The sequence below is a fragment of the Suncus etruscus genome, chromosome X (assembly GCF_024139225.1).
Source record: "Suncus etruscus isolate mSunEtr1 chromosome X, mSunEtr1.pri.cur, whole genome shotgun sequence".
Taxonomy (NCBI): Eukaryota; Metazoa; Chordata; class Mammalia; order Eulipotyphla; family Soricidae; genus Suncus; species Suncus etruscus.
Genome location: NC_064868.1, coordinates 97,072,273 through 97,089,242, shown reverse-complemented (window position 1 = coordinate 97,089,242; position 16,970 = coordinate 97,072,273).

Sequence of the window (16,970 nt, the reverse complement as noted above, 5' to 3'; positions counted from 1 at the left end):
GAACAGAGGATGCACCTGGATTTCCTTGTGTCTTCTATTTCACTTCTTAGAGTATAACACTTTTCTTTGTGTAAACTTTCACCTCTTTTGTTAAACTAATTCATTGATTTTTTTCATTTAGATTTTCGGTCATACCCCAAAGTAAGTAAACTCAGGGCTTACTCCCAGTTCTGTGCTCAGAGATCACTCTGGTGGTTCTTAGGAGAGAGGGCCACAGTGAGTGCTGTGCATTGAATTGGGCTTAGAGGTGTGCAAAGCAACCAACCTACCTGCTGTTCTATTTCTCCATCCCAATACTTCATTTTATGAGGCATGATTGTGAGTGATTTTTTGTAATTTATTCTTTTGTATTTCATTGTTTGTGTATGGAAATACCATGGATTTCTCTGTGTTTATTTTGTAACCATCACTGTAGTATATCAATTCATTTTCTCTAGGTGATCTTTGGTAGAGTCTTTAGGATTTTTAAATATAATATCAAGCCATCTGCAAATGGTGATTGACTTTTTGTTATAATATAGTCCTGTTCATATCTCTTTCTTGCCAAATTGCTATGTAAAGCACTTCCAATAACATAATCAATAGTAGTGCTAAGAGGAAGTAAACTTTTATTGTGCCTTATCTTAGAGGATAGGCTTTCAGTGTTTCAGTGTTGACTATGATGTTTTCTGAGGGTTTGTAGTAAAGGGATTTAACTGTATTAGGGAAAGTATCTTCTAGCCCCATTTTCTTTTTTCTAGCTATGTTCTCCGAAATCGCTTCTGGCTTGGGGGACCATATGAAATGCCAGGGATCAAACCGAGGTCCGTCCTGGGTCAGCCGCATGCAAGGCAAATGCCCTACCACTGCACCATTGCTGCTGCTCCCAAAGGGTATTTTTGTATTGTGTTTTTGTGTTCCTGGGGTATATACCTAGGGGTGTTGTTACTGTGTCATATGGAACTCAATATTTAGTTTTGAGGGATGTCCATGTTTTTGACCAAAAAGGCTGGATCAGTCTTCATTGCACTAATAGTGAAGGAGATTTTCTTTCTCTTTGCATCAATGCCAGCACTAATCTATATTTTTTGTTTGTGTTTTGTGCTAGTCTCTGTTGTGTGAGATGATACCTAATTGTTGGTATGACCATACCACGCTGAAAATGCCTCGTCCAACAGTTTTTCTTCTTTGGTCCAACAGTTTTTTTACAGCTGCTTTATTAGATGTGAGCGTGCATAAGTATATCACATATTTTATACATACAGATATATAGAAATTCATACAAGTTATAAGAATATTAGAGCATGAACACAAGTTCATCTGGGATCAAATCTAGGCATTGACACCTATAAGTCATCTGCTCTGTAAACAGAACCACATCCATAGCCACCTTCTTCTCTTTTCTTTTCATTTCTTGTCTTCTTCTTTCTTCTCTTCTTTTTCTTCTTCCTTTTTCTCTTCTTTCTCTTCTTCCTCCTCCTCCTCTTCATCATCTTCCTCCTTCTCCTCTTCTTCGTCTTCTTCCTCCTCCTCCTCTTCTTTGACTTCTTCCTCTTCCTCTTGTTGTTGTTGTTGTTGTTCTTCTTCTTCTTCTTCATCATCATCTTTTTCTTCTTACTCAGGGATCACTCCTAGCGAGGTTCAGGGGACCATATGAGGTGCAAGGGATTGAATCAGGGATGGCCTTATGAAAGGAAGCTCCCTATGTAGTGTGTTTTATTGCTCACGTCCCAAGAGGAAGCATATTTCTAATTATTTTGTTATTATAGTTTGGGTCTCATGTTTACAGTGTGGTTGGCTTTGTGGTTTAGATATATACATATAACACACCTCTCCAACACCACTGTGCCAACCACACAGTATTAGGCATTGGCATCTTCTATCAGGGACATGTGATACAAATGGAGATAGAGGAGGCTTAGAAGCAATCCAAAAGGCAAACCTCTTAATCCTCCCTCCTTGCACCCTAATAAAGTGCTCTATTTCTGAATGTTTCATCTGAAAGATAAACATCTGATCTCAGTTCAAATGGCTGATACCTTTCCTCAGAATATTAACGGCAATTCTTAGGCCGCTGACACATGGTTCTTGCTTGCTCAGGCAGCTTGTTTCTTTTGTCCTGCAGATGATACCATAGATGAATCTTGCAACTGGACAACAGATGCTGCTGAGAATACATTCTGGAAAACCCCATTTCTGCCTCTGATCTAGGAACATCTCTAAGTTTTGATATCAGCTGGGAGTTGATATACTTGGACTGTGACACATATTCACAAGATTGCAAAACATAAAGGTGAGCAAATGTAAAAGGAATAATCCATTAAGACAGTGGATTTGCAAGCTAGATTCCCAAGATATCTTACAGAAACAGCACACAGAGTTCTCTGTATCTCTCTTTACAGATAACTCAATTTTCAGTGCTCATGATACCAAATGGCTTTGCACACTAAGCAGTACTCCTGCCCTGGCTTTATGCCAGTCTCCAGAAACTCTTGTGAGAAGAAACGGAATTTCTTTTTCATATTTCTTGATGACTTAGGAGTAAGACTCTGTCACTGTCTCCATGCTATTCTTTCCTACTTTCCTGTTTGGTCTCAGGTCTGAGGTGTCAAACAGGGTGATCTTGTGTCTCTCTGTCTCTACCTTCTCCAATCCTTCTTCACCTCCTCCTCCTCTGGGAGCCACTACATTTTCCTGAGTCTGAGAGGGTTCTCTTTGTCATTGTGATTTGGTTATTTATATTCCACATGTGATTGAACCCATCTATTTTCTTGTTCATTTCCTGACTCATTTCCTTCACCTTTATTACTTCAAATTTGTTTCCTATCTCAAAAAGCATGACTACAGCTTTATAAATAGATGAGTAATATTCTGGAATGAATACATCACAACTTCTTTATATAGTAAAGTAATTCTTGCCTTTCTTCGTGTTAGTGGCTTTTACTATGTTACTCAAGTCTTTCACTATAGATCAGGTTCTCTTAATATCTGATAGGAATTTCTTATATGCATAGTATAGACATGACATAATTTTATTAGTTCAGATTTCCTCTGTATCTTTTTATTATTGAGTTCTGACCATTTAAACACATTCAGGGTGAGTCTTCATAAATGGGGCTCAATTATTGCCCTTTAATCTTTGGTAGATTATTGCAATTTTTGGTGTTGATTTTTTCCATGAGTTTCTATCTACCTTTTCCTTAGGGCAGTTTTTCCTAATGATAATTTGATTTATTTTATTTTTATCCAAGTTTTTTTGCTTTATATATATATATATATATTTCTTTTGGTTTTTGGGTCACACCCGGCGGTGTTCAGGGGTTACTCCTGGCTGTCTGCTCAGAAATAGCTCCTGGCAGGCACGGGGGACCATATGGGACACTGGGATTAGAACCAACCATCTTTGGTCCTGGATCGGCTGCTTGCAAGGCAAACACTGCTGTGCTATCTCTCCGGGCCCCTGCTTTATATATTTTTGTGATTCAATATGTTTATGTCATACATGTACTTTTTACGGCAGTTTAGAGTCATTATTTTTGACTAACTAGACTTTGTCTAGTTTTTCCTTCCATTGATAGTTTTCCTTTCATTTTCTTCTTATAATTCTGGTTATGTTTACTATTTATATACTCGAGTTTTCAGAAATTCTTCTTTTTCAATAAGAGTATTTAATGTTTCTTACAGTGCAGATCTGATGCTGCTAAACTTCATTAGCTTTTGTTCATTTGATAAACCTTTTATGTCTTCATCAGATTTCTGTGATAATTTGCAGAATACAGTGTTCTTGACTGAACATTTGTATCTTTCCTTCTTCCCTTCCCTTTGTGATTGTGATTGCATTGACTAGAGATCACACACTCCCGGTTGCAGTGCTCCAACATTTTGTATGTGGTAGCCACTGGAGGTTTCACACTGGCCATAATGCTGGGATTCAAAATCAGCAGTGACCCTATCTTATACTTGGCATATGGTTGATAAAAAGGGATCAGACATTCTTCCACTGAGCAGCAGCCATGCGCTTATAAAAATTTTTTTTTGGTTTTTCGGACCACACCCGTTTGATGCTCAGGGGCTACTCCTGGCTAAGTGCTCAGAAATTACACCTGGTGTGGGGGGACCATATGGGACACCGGGGGATTGAACCGTGGTCCTTCCTTGGCTAGCGCTTGCAAGGCAGACACCTTACCCCTAGCGCCACCTCGCTGGCCCCTAGCTTATAAGATTTTATCGTTTAGGACTTCCAGTTTCATTTCACTTCTGCATTATTTTATTATTTCATTTCACTTCTGTCATTTAACTACTATACTGCAAAAGTTTTGGAAAAATATTTGATGATAGTCTTACTAGGTTCTGTTTTTTGATACATGATCTCCCTAGAAGTTGACAATATTTTCTTATTGTTGATTTTGGTAGTTGAGAAGTGATGTTTCTTGGTGCATGTCTTTTGCATTCAGCATTCTATGTTATATCAATTTCTGAATTTGGGGGAAGTTCCTAGCCATTTTTTGCACTTTCTTCCTTCCTATAGTCACCTTCTAGAATCTCATGATCTCTGATTCCTCTTCCAATGGAGTCTGTGATACACAGAGGCTATTTCCTAAATATAATTCTTCTCTTCTTTTATTGGGCTCATTTGGAAATTTTCGCTTCAATTTTACTTTTATACCTTAATAGACCTATTCAGAGTATCCCTTCATTTTTTCTAAATTGTGCAGTCCTAACTCTTAATAAATTGTCTATTTGCAGGATTTATATCTTGAATGTTAATTTTCAAATGCATCAGCAGAGAATTATTCATACTATTCAAAAGAGAAAGATAATCATTTTTGGAAACTATTCATTATTAACTTACCATAGATATTATGGAAATTCATGAGTTTAGGTTTATTTTCCTAAATGTGTGTAGGTGTTACCATATCCACAGTAAATTAAAAGATCTTTCATGTGTGGAATATAAATAAACATAATAAGGAAAAAATAAATGTCTAAGCTATTATAACTATACATTTTGTATGTAAAACTGAGCTTAGATGGGAGAGGTGGTGACTGGGAGGGCTCTGGGGACACTGCTTGAGGGAAACAGGTTCTCTGGTGCAGGTGTAGTGTTGGAATGATGTAGACATAAAATTACAATTAACATACTAGAAATATCAGTACCTTAAATAAAATGGTAATTTAAAATATTTGATTTTATGCTCCATTATTTTTTGGTCTTGGGGCCATACCCAGGAACACTCAGGAGTTACTTTTTACTCTGAGATTGGAAGTTACTCTTGTCAGGCTGGGAGGACCATATGGGATGCTAGTGCACTACCAGTCTGGCCCAAAGGCACCATTATATACAGCACTATTCATGATAGGGCTACATGCATACCACATTCCAACACTACACATTCCCGGACAGTGTATTTAGCCCCCTTCAAACCATCCACTGGTTCCAATCATGGAAATTCTTCCTTATTTTTAAATTGTTTATTAAAATCTAGACAAATATGCTTATAATAGTGCTAAAGTTGATGATACATATGTAGATAATTACTGCACTCACAGCCACCAAATTGTCCATGATATTTCACCACTCATCATATGTCACCTCTGGTGGGATCTTCATGCCTACAACACTCCCCAACTGCTTAGTTATCAGTTTGGCCACTCATGGCCAAGTAGTTTGTTATTGTCCAATGCTTTCTATTCCCTTCTTTTGTCTCTATATGTTCCACAGAGGTGTGAGGCCATCCAGTACTTGTCCTCCCTCTGAGATATTTCACTTAACACAACACCCTCCTCCAGTTCTAGTCCTATGGCAGTGAATTGCAGGATCTCATCTTTATTATGGCTGTATAGTTTTCCATTGGAGATATATATATTCAGTCAAGGACCCCAAGTCTAGGGTGGTGAGTGGGGAGGAGATATATAGTCATCACCTGTGTCAGAGCTGAATGTATAGCCCAGGAAGCAGATAAAAGGGATACACAATTCAAATATATATATATATATATACCACGACTGTTGCATTCATTAATTTCTCAAAGGACTTTTGGTTTGTTTCCATACCCTGGCTATTGTACTTAGCACATTAATGAATATAGCTGGTGTGTATATCTTTTCAGCTAAGTAATTTTGTGATTGGGAATAGATGCCATGACTTGGAAGAATTGGAAACTCTGGGCCCTATGTAAGTTAAACTCTGATGTCTTTGAGAAATCTTCATACTGTTTTCATAGAGGCTGAACCAGATGACAACTCATTTCAAAGTGAGTGAGAATTCCTTTTTCACCACATCTGTGCCCAAAACTGGCTATTTCCAGTCTTCTCTGCTATATGCCATTCTTATTGATGTGAGATGATAGATTTTTGTCTGTATTTGTAATTCCTTGATAATAAATGCCAATGTCTTTCTTCTTTCTGGGCATCTGTATATTTTCTTCAAAGAGGTGTCTCTTCATATTCTCCCCCATTTTATTGTATTACTATCTCTCTTGTTATTTAGCTTTGTGGGTGATGTTTAAGTGTTGGATATTAATCTCATGCGTTACATGCAAATATTTTCTTATATTCAGTAGAATGTCTTGAGTTTTAGCCTGGTATGCAAAATATTTTTAATTTGATGTATTCCCATTAGTGTATGTATAATTTTTTATTATCTTTGAAAATGAAGTCAAATCATTGAGGCCACTCTGTAGTCTCAGTTTTCTTTTTCTTTCTTCTGAAAGATTGAGCCACTTTGTTATGCTCTCTAGGGAAGTTTGCACTTCATTATGTTTTTTAATTTCCAGCACCTCTATTTGCCGTTTTTTATAACTTCAGTCTCTTTGGTGAGGAATATATTCTATTTCTGCATTTCTTTTCTTGCTTCAATATTGTTTTGTTCTGTGTTCGTGTCTGTTTGATGTATAAATGTTAGGTTTGTGCTAGCATCCCAGTGATAAGATAAAGAAACCACCTGGCAATGCAAGTCACAAATTAGAGTTTTATTTGCTTTGCTGGCTAAAGGTCCAAAACTTTCACCTGGAAACAGGCTTCCAGTCAAGGACCCCAAGTCTAGGGTGGTGAGGAGATATATAGTCATCACCTGTGTCAGAGCTGAATGTATAGCCCCAGGAAGCAGATAAAAGGGATACACAATTCAAATACCACAAGATACTTAATTCAGATGTTACAAGGCTGATCTGTTAAGGCCTATCCTGAGTGCATGGATGTGAGTGCTGTGTTCCTCTCCATTTGTCTCCAGATCTTATCTGAATGAAGGCCACATTCCCACAAGCTAACAAGCTAACAAAAGAGGTATGCAGAAGCAGTTTCAGCAAAAGCAGAAACTTTAAAGGGGAAAGAGGAAATCTCAGGGTCCTACATTATCTGATTGATTTCCTCCATAATAGTTATTTAAATTCAGTTGTCTGTTAATCTTCCCACTTATCCTTTCTGTGTCATTAATAAGGATTCTTGGGGCTGTAGCAGTGGTGCACAGTGTAAGGCGTCTGCCTTGTGCATGCTAGCCTAGGACAGACCACGGTTCGATCCCCTGGTGTCCCATATGGTCCCCCCAGCCAGGGGCGATTTCTGAGCGCAGAGCCAGGAGTAACCCCTGTGCGTCACCGGGTGTGGTGCCCCAAAAGCCAATCCCCCTAAAACAAACGAACAAACGAACGAACAGAAAACAGATTGTGATGAGTTTTTATTCTCATTCACAGTCCCTAGATATCAAAATTGAAGCAGAAGAGGGCTCAGTGTCTCACAGACTTTGTAGTGTCTTCCATCACTTCTCTGGGTGGAGAGAACCATCACTCTTCCCCCTCCTTTTGTACCATGTAAACCTGTTTTTCTGTCTGAGCTTATTGATTGTGGACCAGATACTTCCTCTAGGCCATCACAGGTATCTGCTATTATTTGATAGGTTGCCTTGGATACCATCTTACTTGTATTTCCAAATGTGGGAGGAGGTCTTCCACAATCCATCCAAGCTACAGGCAGGTTTTCAAAGTCTTAGGGTACTGTGAAGGCTTGGTACTGTTGGCACAATGAGTCTGTGCTATGTCTGCTAAAATATCTGTATCTTTTGTTAGTCACAAGTCCCTACCCATGAAAGATATATAAATCATCTCCAGCCCTGTGGTGCTTAGCACTAATGAAATGGTGGCAGGAAGTTCTCTTGTCATACTGTCTGGTAAAATTGCTTGATCTCAGAGCCCTAAACTTTTCACATCTAAATGGGTTTCTCCTACCCCACCCCCTTAAGGAAGAAGTTCACTGGGGTCCTGCAGAACTGAGGGCTGGGAAGTTCTGATCCTTTTCCTGCTTAACACCAGAGTTAACACCAGAGAAGCTCTGGGATTCTTGATTTTGTCTGGGTGGTAACTGGAGCTCTAACTTCTCTCTCCCTATTCTGCTAATACCAACAACTTTTGGGTACTCACCTTCAAAATTACAGGTGTAGAAAGTAGGATCAAGAGGGCTGAAAAGGAACCGAATACTCTTGCACATCAATACAAAGAAAGCATGAAAGCTGAACTTAAGGACCAGAAAGGGTAACACAAGTGTTAAGACACTTGCTTTGCAGGTGGCCAACCCTGGTGTGATCACTGCCATGGCATATGATTCTTCTGAGCATCACAATGGGAGATCCCTGAGTCTAGAGCTTGCAAAAAGCCTTAAACACCACTGAATATGACATAAACACACCAAATTTTTATCAAAAAATAAAGAAAACATAGCTGCATCGAGTGCTCAGCATATCACTGAAAGAATTCACTGGAGAAAGCCGCCATCACTTCTCCAGTGCACGTGAAATATCTTCAAGATTAGATCACACCCTATGACACCGTTAAAGTAACCATAAAGATGTGAAAATGGAAAACATATTAAGTATATTTTGATAACAGAATGCCATGAAGGTAGAAATAAAGCATAAAAAGAAAGAAGGGAAAAATCTGGTAATATAATCATAACGTCAAATAACTATAGAGGAACTACAGTTATAACTATAACTATAAGAGGAATAACTAAAGAGGAAATCAAAGAAGGAATACAAATATTTCTCAAAGTGAGAACATTTGGATCACAGTAAAAAGCAACACTGAGAATAAAGTTCATAATACAAGTTTACATCAAGAAAGGAGAAAAAGCTCAAATCATTAACCCAATACAAGAGCTTGATAAACCAGGTAAAGAACAACAAATGAAACATAAAGTAAATAGAAACTACTCCATGTAAATGGATTCAAAGACAAACATTGTCAATATAACCATCTACTTAATATATTAGACAATTATACAACCTACAAGATTCAATACCATCCCCATCAAAATTATGACATTCTTCAAGACTTTTGGAATAAACTCTACTAAACTTTGTGTAGAGTTGTAAATTTCCCTGAACAGAAAGCTTAATTTCAAAAGATATAATAATACAAGAAAAAGTGGGGGATATTATGAATAGATACTGCATAGCTGTGAAAAAGCGACCTTACTAACTTTGGTGGGAGGGTTACCTAGTTCAGCCTCTATGGAAAACAGTATGAAGATTTCTCAAAAAAAAATCAAAACAGAAGTCCCAATGGACCCTGAGATGTTAATTCTTGGCATCTAATCCCAAACACAAAACATTTTAGTCTAAAAGATATATACACCATTTATGTTCATTAAAGTGCTGAATGCAATAACCATGATATGGAAGCAAACCAGAAATCCTTTGAGAGTTGAATAAATAATACAGTAGTCTTGGTATATATAATGGTATATATATATATATATATATGATGGAAAACTATGCAGCCATGAAAAAGACGAGACCCTGAAATTCACTGCGATGTGGATGGAACTAGAGGAGGGTATCATGTTAAGTGAAATAAATCAGAGGGAGAAGGACATGTCCTTCTGTGGAATATAGAGAGACAAAACAAGAAAATAGACAGTATGGACAATGACAAACTCTTGGCCTTGAATGGTCAAACTGGTCACTAAGCAGTATGCATAGTATTGGGAGGTTATGATGATCATACCAGAGGTGACATTGGGAATATTATTGACACTTTTATGATGGGGAGGCTGTAGTCATTCTATACTTATTGACCATAGACAACACTATTGTTACCATATTACCTAAAGTATAATACATTTTAAAAAAAATGAAGGTGTAGAACTCAAAAATTGCTCAGTGTTTTGCAGTATCTGCCATATAAGTTTATGGTCATGAGTTAAAACACTTCATGTATGTCCCTCACATGCCATATGAAAACATTAAATCTCTGCTGTTTGGGCCTACCCACTCTGTTGCCTACAAGTCATGTTTTTACAATGATTTCCAACTACATATCAGCTGGGTATGTGTTATGACTTCAGAAATGGGTGCAACCATTGGCGAGCACTGTGTCTAGTAGGATATAGGAGCACTATAACCAGCAAGTGTAACCCCTGACAAGCCAGTATGTGTATGTTTGCATGTATTGCAGCCACTCAGAAAGTACCACCATCATAGCTTGTGTACCTCAAAGAAGAGTGTGAGCCTCGGCAAGTACCACAATGAATGGAGTTCAAACCTCAGTATAAAGCAGTCCAAGTATGGAGGCACTGTAGCCATATGTAAAAGTACCACAACTGTGAGTACCCCAGGGCAATCAAGAAAGAAAAGAAAAAATATGAGCACCACAACCAGGTGAAAATGCAGGAATTGAACTGCTCTGGCATTTTCTTATGATAAATTGATACAATTTATGTGAGATTATTGGTTTCTAGTTGTGTTTGAGGGTATCTTCTTTGGTGCCCTCTCTTTCTTTATACTTTTTATTTTTAGAAATAAAATTTTAATTATATTTTGCTGCGTTTGGGGACCATGAGCAGCAGTGCACGGGAGCTACTCGTAGATCAGTGCTCAGGGTTCTCTCCTGGTGGTGTTTTGTGGTCAACAACAATGCCAAGCATCTACCCCAGGTCTCTGACAGGCAAATCATGCCCTCCAGTCCACTGAACTAAAACTCTGCTCTTAGAAATGGCATTTCTAATCTTCAGAAAATCAAAGTGGAGTCAGACATGAAACATCGACACCGATCAATCAAACATGTATTTGGAAGTTATAGACAAGCTTCTAGGTATTTAATCGCATTTAAAATAATGAAAAAGATCGTGATGTTGAAGCTACAGTGTGTGACGTGTCACTTCATAGCACTGTACTAACAGCAGCCAGAATGCAGATGGCAGGGACACTAGGTGCAATGTTAGCTCCCGATTTGATTTCAGAGTCTTCAACAGAACTTCATGTTTGCAAGAGATTTCAGATGGTAGCCCTGATTGACAGGAGAGCAATAGCTCACAACTTCCACCCCCAGAGGACTGTCTTCTCCCCTTTTGTTCACTGGATTTTTCCAAATGAGTTGAGGGGGTCTGTGTAGATAGAGCATGCCTGCCAACTTCCTAGCACACAAGTTCAGAAACTGCTGAAGGTCAAGTGAGAACTTGTGCACCTAGCTCCCTATAGTTTCATTGAAAGTTGCTTTCTAGGGGCTAAAGCAATAGCACATTGAGTATGGCATTTGTCTTGCACACAGCCGACCTGGATTCAATATTAGGCATCCTATATAGTGCCCTGAGCCTGCCAGGAGCGATTTCTGAGTGCAGAGCAAGGAATAATCCCTGGTTGCTGCTGGGTGTGGCCCAAAAAAACAAAGAAACAAAAATAAGTTGCTTTCTAGCTCATCCATCTTGGCATTTCCTACTCCAGGGTCCTAGTATATGGCAGTCAGTCATTTAAAGAGACCAGAGTAACACCCTGATGAGAAATAATCAAGGACCTTGCATTCAAAATTATGGCAAAGACGCTCAGTGTTGTTCTTTCTTGATACAAACATTTTATGTGTGCTGATGCTGGAACAACACTATGGAAGAAAATGGATTCTGGAGCTCACTCACTATGTGGAGAGGGGAAGACACTTTCAGTGGTGTTCCTGATTTTATTTGGGTTGCTCAGGGATCATTCCTGCCAGTGCTTATGGGACCATGTGCATCTCCAGGGATCGAATCATGGTTAACTGTGTGCCGGGCATGGGGCTGAAGCCAGTTCTATTTCCCCATCCCTGGAGCTTCCCATGTAAAAAGATGAAAGAATTTTATTCACCCTCAACCATTGCATGCACTGATGTTCCTCACTCATTCCATGGAGACTGTTCACAAAACATTGGCCGGACTGGGATCCCATCTGACTAGGTTTAGGAGAATCTGCTAAATCCCTTTCAGAGAACACATCTGTCCCTCTGGTAGCCTAGAACCTCCATGCTTAGAACAGTACTTGGTGTCTATAAAGGAATCTGGAAGTAAAAAGATTGAGTCACCACGTCAAAGCTCCAACTCTGGAGTTACGATCTCTGCAGGGGCCTATGTGAGGAAGGAAGGAAAACTCTCCCTGGGATACTGTGTAGTGTGCTAGTTCCATCACTCGCTGCCCATGGACGAGCAACTTTCTCCTCCCTTTAAGAGGCTCTGGGCTTGATCCTAATTCTGGTCTGGAGTCGAATTGCATCTCTCCAATGACAGGTCTTTCACCAGTTACACACTAGTTACACACCAGTTACACTAGTTACACACCAGTGCTGGAAATGAGATGCTTTTGGTAAAAAAAAATCCAGTGAGGCCTGAGGTGGGGTAGATATCTCAGAGGTAAAAGCAGGAGACCCGGGTTAAATCCCGAGAAGCCCCTGCTTCCTGTTAAGAAGGTAGAGGTGTTAAGAGGTGAGGTCTTGGTATTGCCGAAATGATAGGGAGGAGATTCTCAGGGCTTAAATTCAAAGTCCTGCAGCCATATTTACTGTGAGAAGAAATTTCACCCTGATTTTATAATACCCTGTAAGGCTTTCTGCTTTGGTAAAACCCAGGGAACCAGGGATGGAGTAGTGGTACAGTGGTACGGCCTTTGCCTTGCAAGCGGCTGACCTAGGATGGACCACGGTTCGATTCCCCGGCGTCCCATATGGTCCCCCAAGCCAGGAGTGATTTCAGAATGCATAGCCAGGAGTAACTCCTGAGTGTCGCCAGGTATGGCCAACAAACCATAAACCAAACCAACTAAACAAACAAACAAACAAACAAAAACCCCACAAAAACAAAACCCAGGGACCAAACTCAGGCCAGGCTTGAGTGAACACTGAGCGAGCTCTAGCTCATTAAATTCTAATAAGATAACAGAGCAAAATCCTCACCCCTGATCATGGCCACAGCTGTCTGACAGTTTACAGTTACCATGGCAACTCCTTAGAGCAGCTCAAGAGAGTGAGAAGGAAAAGGAAGGCCTGAAGCCTGACCCATACAAGAGGCACAAAGACCTCTGAAGAACACTTGGGACCTCACTGCCTGCTTCTGGGGAGGGGGTTTGCCTTTGCTATTTTCTATTTCCCTTGAATAAACCCTTTACTTTACCCCATGTGCAAGGCAAGTGCCTCACCAGCTGCACTCTCTCTCTAATCCCTCCCCCCTGCCTGATAATAATGTTTGCTTTAAATATTTTGTGCTCCTCATAAAAGTAAGTAAAAAATCAGGGATGAGGTGATGTGCAGTTTTGAGCCCCAGACCCCCTCACAGTTTTTCTTTTTCACATCCCTGAGACCCACCCCCGACTCAGAGATGGGGGTAGCCCTTGAGCACCCCTGGGCGTGGCTTCCCCCTGAAACAGCAAAAACAATTAAATGAGATCTCCGAGAGGATTTCAACAACCTTATTCTGGAAAGGAAAAGGCCAGATCGTTTCTGACCAAGCCGGCTGCTCCCCGAATTGAGCATCCAGAAATCCTAGTTAGGATGTTCCAGTGCTCTTGGTGCAGGGACGGGCGCAGTGAGGAATGCAGAGCAGAAATATCCTTTCTTTGAGGAACCACATTCTGGCATGAGGCAAAGACAGTACTCAATATAACTCATTAGCAAATTGCACAGGGGATTGGAGATGATAAATGATGTGGAAAACAGAAAGAGAACAGGACTGAGAGGGAGAGTCAAGATGAAAAGAAAATTCAAACTTGAAGTGCAGTCCAATAAAAGGCTGCCTCTGCCCTGGAGGGTCAGTTTAAGGTCATCCTGGTCTGTGGAATCTGACTGTGGCCATGACCAAAAGGGCCTCTAGATTTTAGCGTCATTTCGTTTGTTGGTTTGTTTTGTTTGTTGGTTTTGTTTTGTTTTGTTTTGTTTTGAACCCTATCTGGCTGCATTCGGGTTACTCCTGGCTCTGCACTCAGAATAACTCCTGGTAGGCTCGGGGACCATATGGGGTGCCAGGGATCGAACCTGGGTCTGTCCCGGATCAACAGCATACAAGACAAACACCCTACAGCTGTGTTATATCTTCAGCCCCTTTAGGGTCATTTCTAAGCAGTACTTGGTAATGTCAATAGTCGGAGAAGCACCCTTAATTGGTACTTGGTCTAATGAAAAGTGATCCATATCTCAACAAAAGTTACCTGAGAAATACCAGAGTACTGTTTAGACCTACAAAGCTATGATTTAAATAAAGATAATTTAACAATAAGAAAAAGCTATGATGCACCTTCTTCCTCCAAATTAGTCCCGTTTGTAGCCAGAGAAGAAAAGCAGAGTGAAGAAACTGTTTTCCTTGCCTAGACTTAATACTGGGGTCAGAGAAATTGCTGCCCCAAGAGCAGGATGGGAAGTAAGTGAGGCAGCATTGAAGGGCCTCAGGTACATCGACGGTGTAGACAAGCGCTCTATCTGTGTAGCCAAATGGCAGAACCAACAACACTGAGAGTGGGAGATCCAACCCACAACTAAACTTCTAAAGGGCTGGTCAAGGTGACAGACTTAAGGAACTCGGGACACTGGTCGAGGGATGGGTGTTATAAGTTCATGCTGGTGCTAGAATACTGTATGTCTAAAACTCAACTGTGGGGAACTCTGTAAATCATGGTGCTTTGATATCATTAAAAATAAACTAAGAAGGGGACAGAGCTGTGGCACAGTGGTAGGGCGTTTGCCTTGCACGTTGCTGACCTAGGACGAACCGAAGTTCGATTCCCCGGCGTCCCATATGGTCCCCCAACCCAGGAGAGATTTCTGATCGCATAGACAGGGTCACCAGATGTGACCCAAAAACCAAAAAGACAATAAAACAAGAAAACAATGCCAGGTGTGAGGCATGTCCCCCAGGACCATCAGACTTTTGCAGATTGGAAAGGTTTATGAAAAAGCATCACATCTCTATGGGGCTCGTCTGCACCCCTGTAAATTGCAGGGCCTGGCATAGCAGTGGCTCCCAGTGTGGTTGAGACCTGGGAAACACCAGGAGCACCTGGTGACAGTAAGTTGCCCAGAGCCCCCTCACACAGGTGCAGTCAGGATGGAGCGCTGGGTTTTGGGGAGAGAGCCCGCATCTGGGCTGAGACACTGCTGCAGGGAGACTCTGCTCCAGGAAGGTAGGTCTGAGGAAAATCAGACCCACAGGAAACTCCTCAGAGCTGCATCCTGAGCTCACCGGATGTCACTGCTGGGGGTGCAAGTACACAGTGACTGGTGCGAAGAGGTCAGCAAAGGCTGTTGGGCGGCAGGTCTGGGGTGCTGGTGCTACCTGGTGCTGTCTCCATCCTGGCCGTGGTCATGTGGACCAGGGCTTAAGTACAAGGATTGTCTTCTGGGGGAGAGCAGGAGGGCCACAGTGGAGGCAAGGAGAATTTGGGGCTGGAGTGGATGGAGGCCCAACTCTCGGGGACTCAGGACTCCCCCTGCACACAGGATGCTGGTCTCGGGTAAGGACCCTGAAGTCCCTCTGTGGAGGATTCCTGAGTGGGCTCCAGGGCACCAAGAGGACACATGGTGGGAGCCCAGGCATGTCCCCCTCCATTCAGTGTCCGTCCTCCTCCAGAAGGCTACTCAGAAGCCTGAACAGGGTCCAATCGCCCCTTCAAGGGGGTGCAGACCCTCCCTGTCATCTAGCCCAGGGTTCCTGCTTGCATCCTCCTGTCTCCAGGCACCCAGGGATGACACTCCTGCCACCCAGTAGCTGTCATGTTTCCAGACCCTGCAGCCTGGCATGGGATGTGTGAGGTGCACCCTGCCACACAGTCAACAGGAGTCAGGGAGCGGCTGAGAATTGCGCCTAAGGGGCGCTGGGTGGCCCCTCCCAGAGTGCAGACATGCTGGCTTTTGGGAAGCGGCTGAGGTCTGTGTCCCCGTGACTGTCAGGACCATGAGGGAGTCTTTTGGGGTACCCGGGAGGACCGGTGCCAGAGAGGCTGAAGACCAGGTTGTGCAAGAAATGCACAGCAGTCACCTTTGTATTCAGGGTTCTCAGCAGGAATTCGAGTCTGTGTGGCCATCTGTCCCGTCAGTCATTGATCTGTTGTGGGGTTTGTGTAGGGAGGTGGTCTGTGGGTGGGTGACATTTTGGGTTTTTTTTTCTGGGGGCACTTCTGGCTTTCTCCAAACTTAGCACTCTGTGCTCACTTCTGACAGTGCTTTGGGGGACCATATGTAGTTCTGTGGGATCCAAGTGGAATTGCCCATCTGCAACACTGGTGCCCCTGTACTATCTCTCCAGCCCACATGTGATAGTAGTATTGAGCAGCATCTGTCCTTCATACTCTGGCTCCCGAATGGGACATGGTGACAATGGCTCAGAGATTCCCTCTGGTCATTGTTATTAGTGAGCTACCACCTCCTTAGTTGTGATAACTATCTGCTGTCCACGTTGCATTTGTTACTTCATTTAATACATATCTGTGTAGCACTGATTATGAGGCAGACACCATTCTAGGTGCTTGAAAGTCATCCGTGAATAAAAGAGGAAAGAATGTTGGCACCGTGGAGGTAATTTTCTCCTGGGTGGGTGGAAAGGAAGACAGTCAATACAATAATGAATATTTGAAGTGTTGGAAGCTCATGATTGGTCTGAAAAATATGCCTTAAGGGCAAGAGATTTCCAGCCCCTTGGCATAAAGGTGGACTCTGTCTTAGAATAGAGTGGCAGAGGGATAGCCCCCAATGGAAAGCTGTCTTGCCTCCACAACA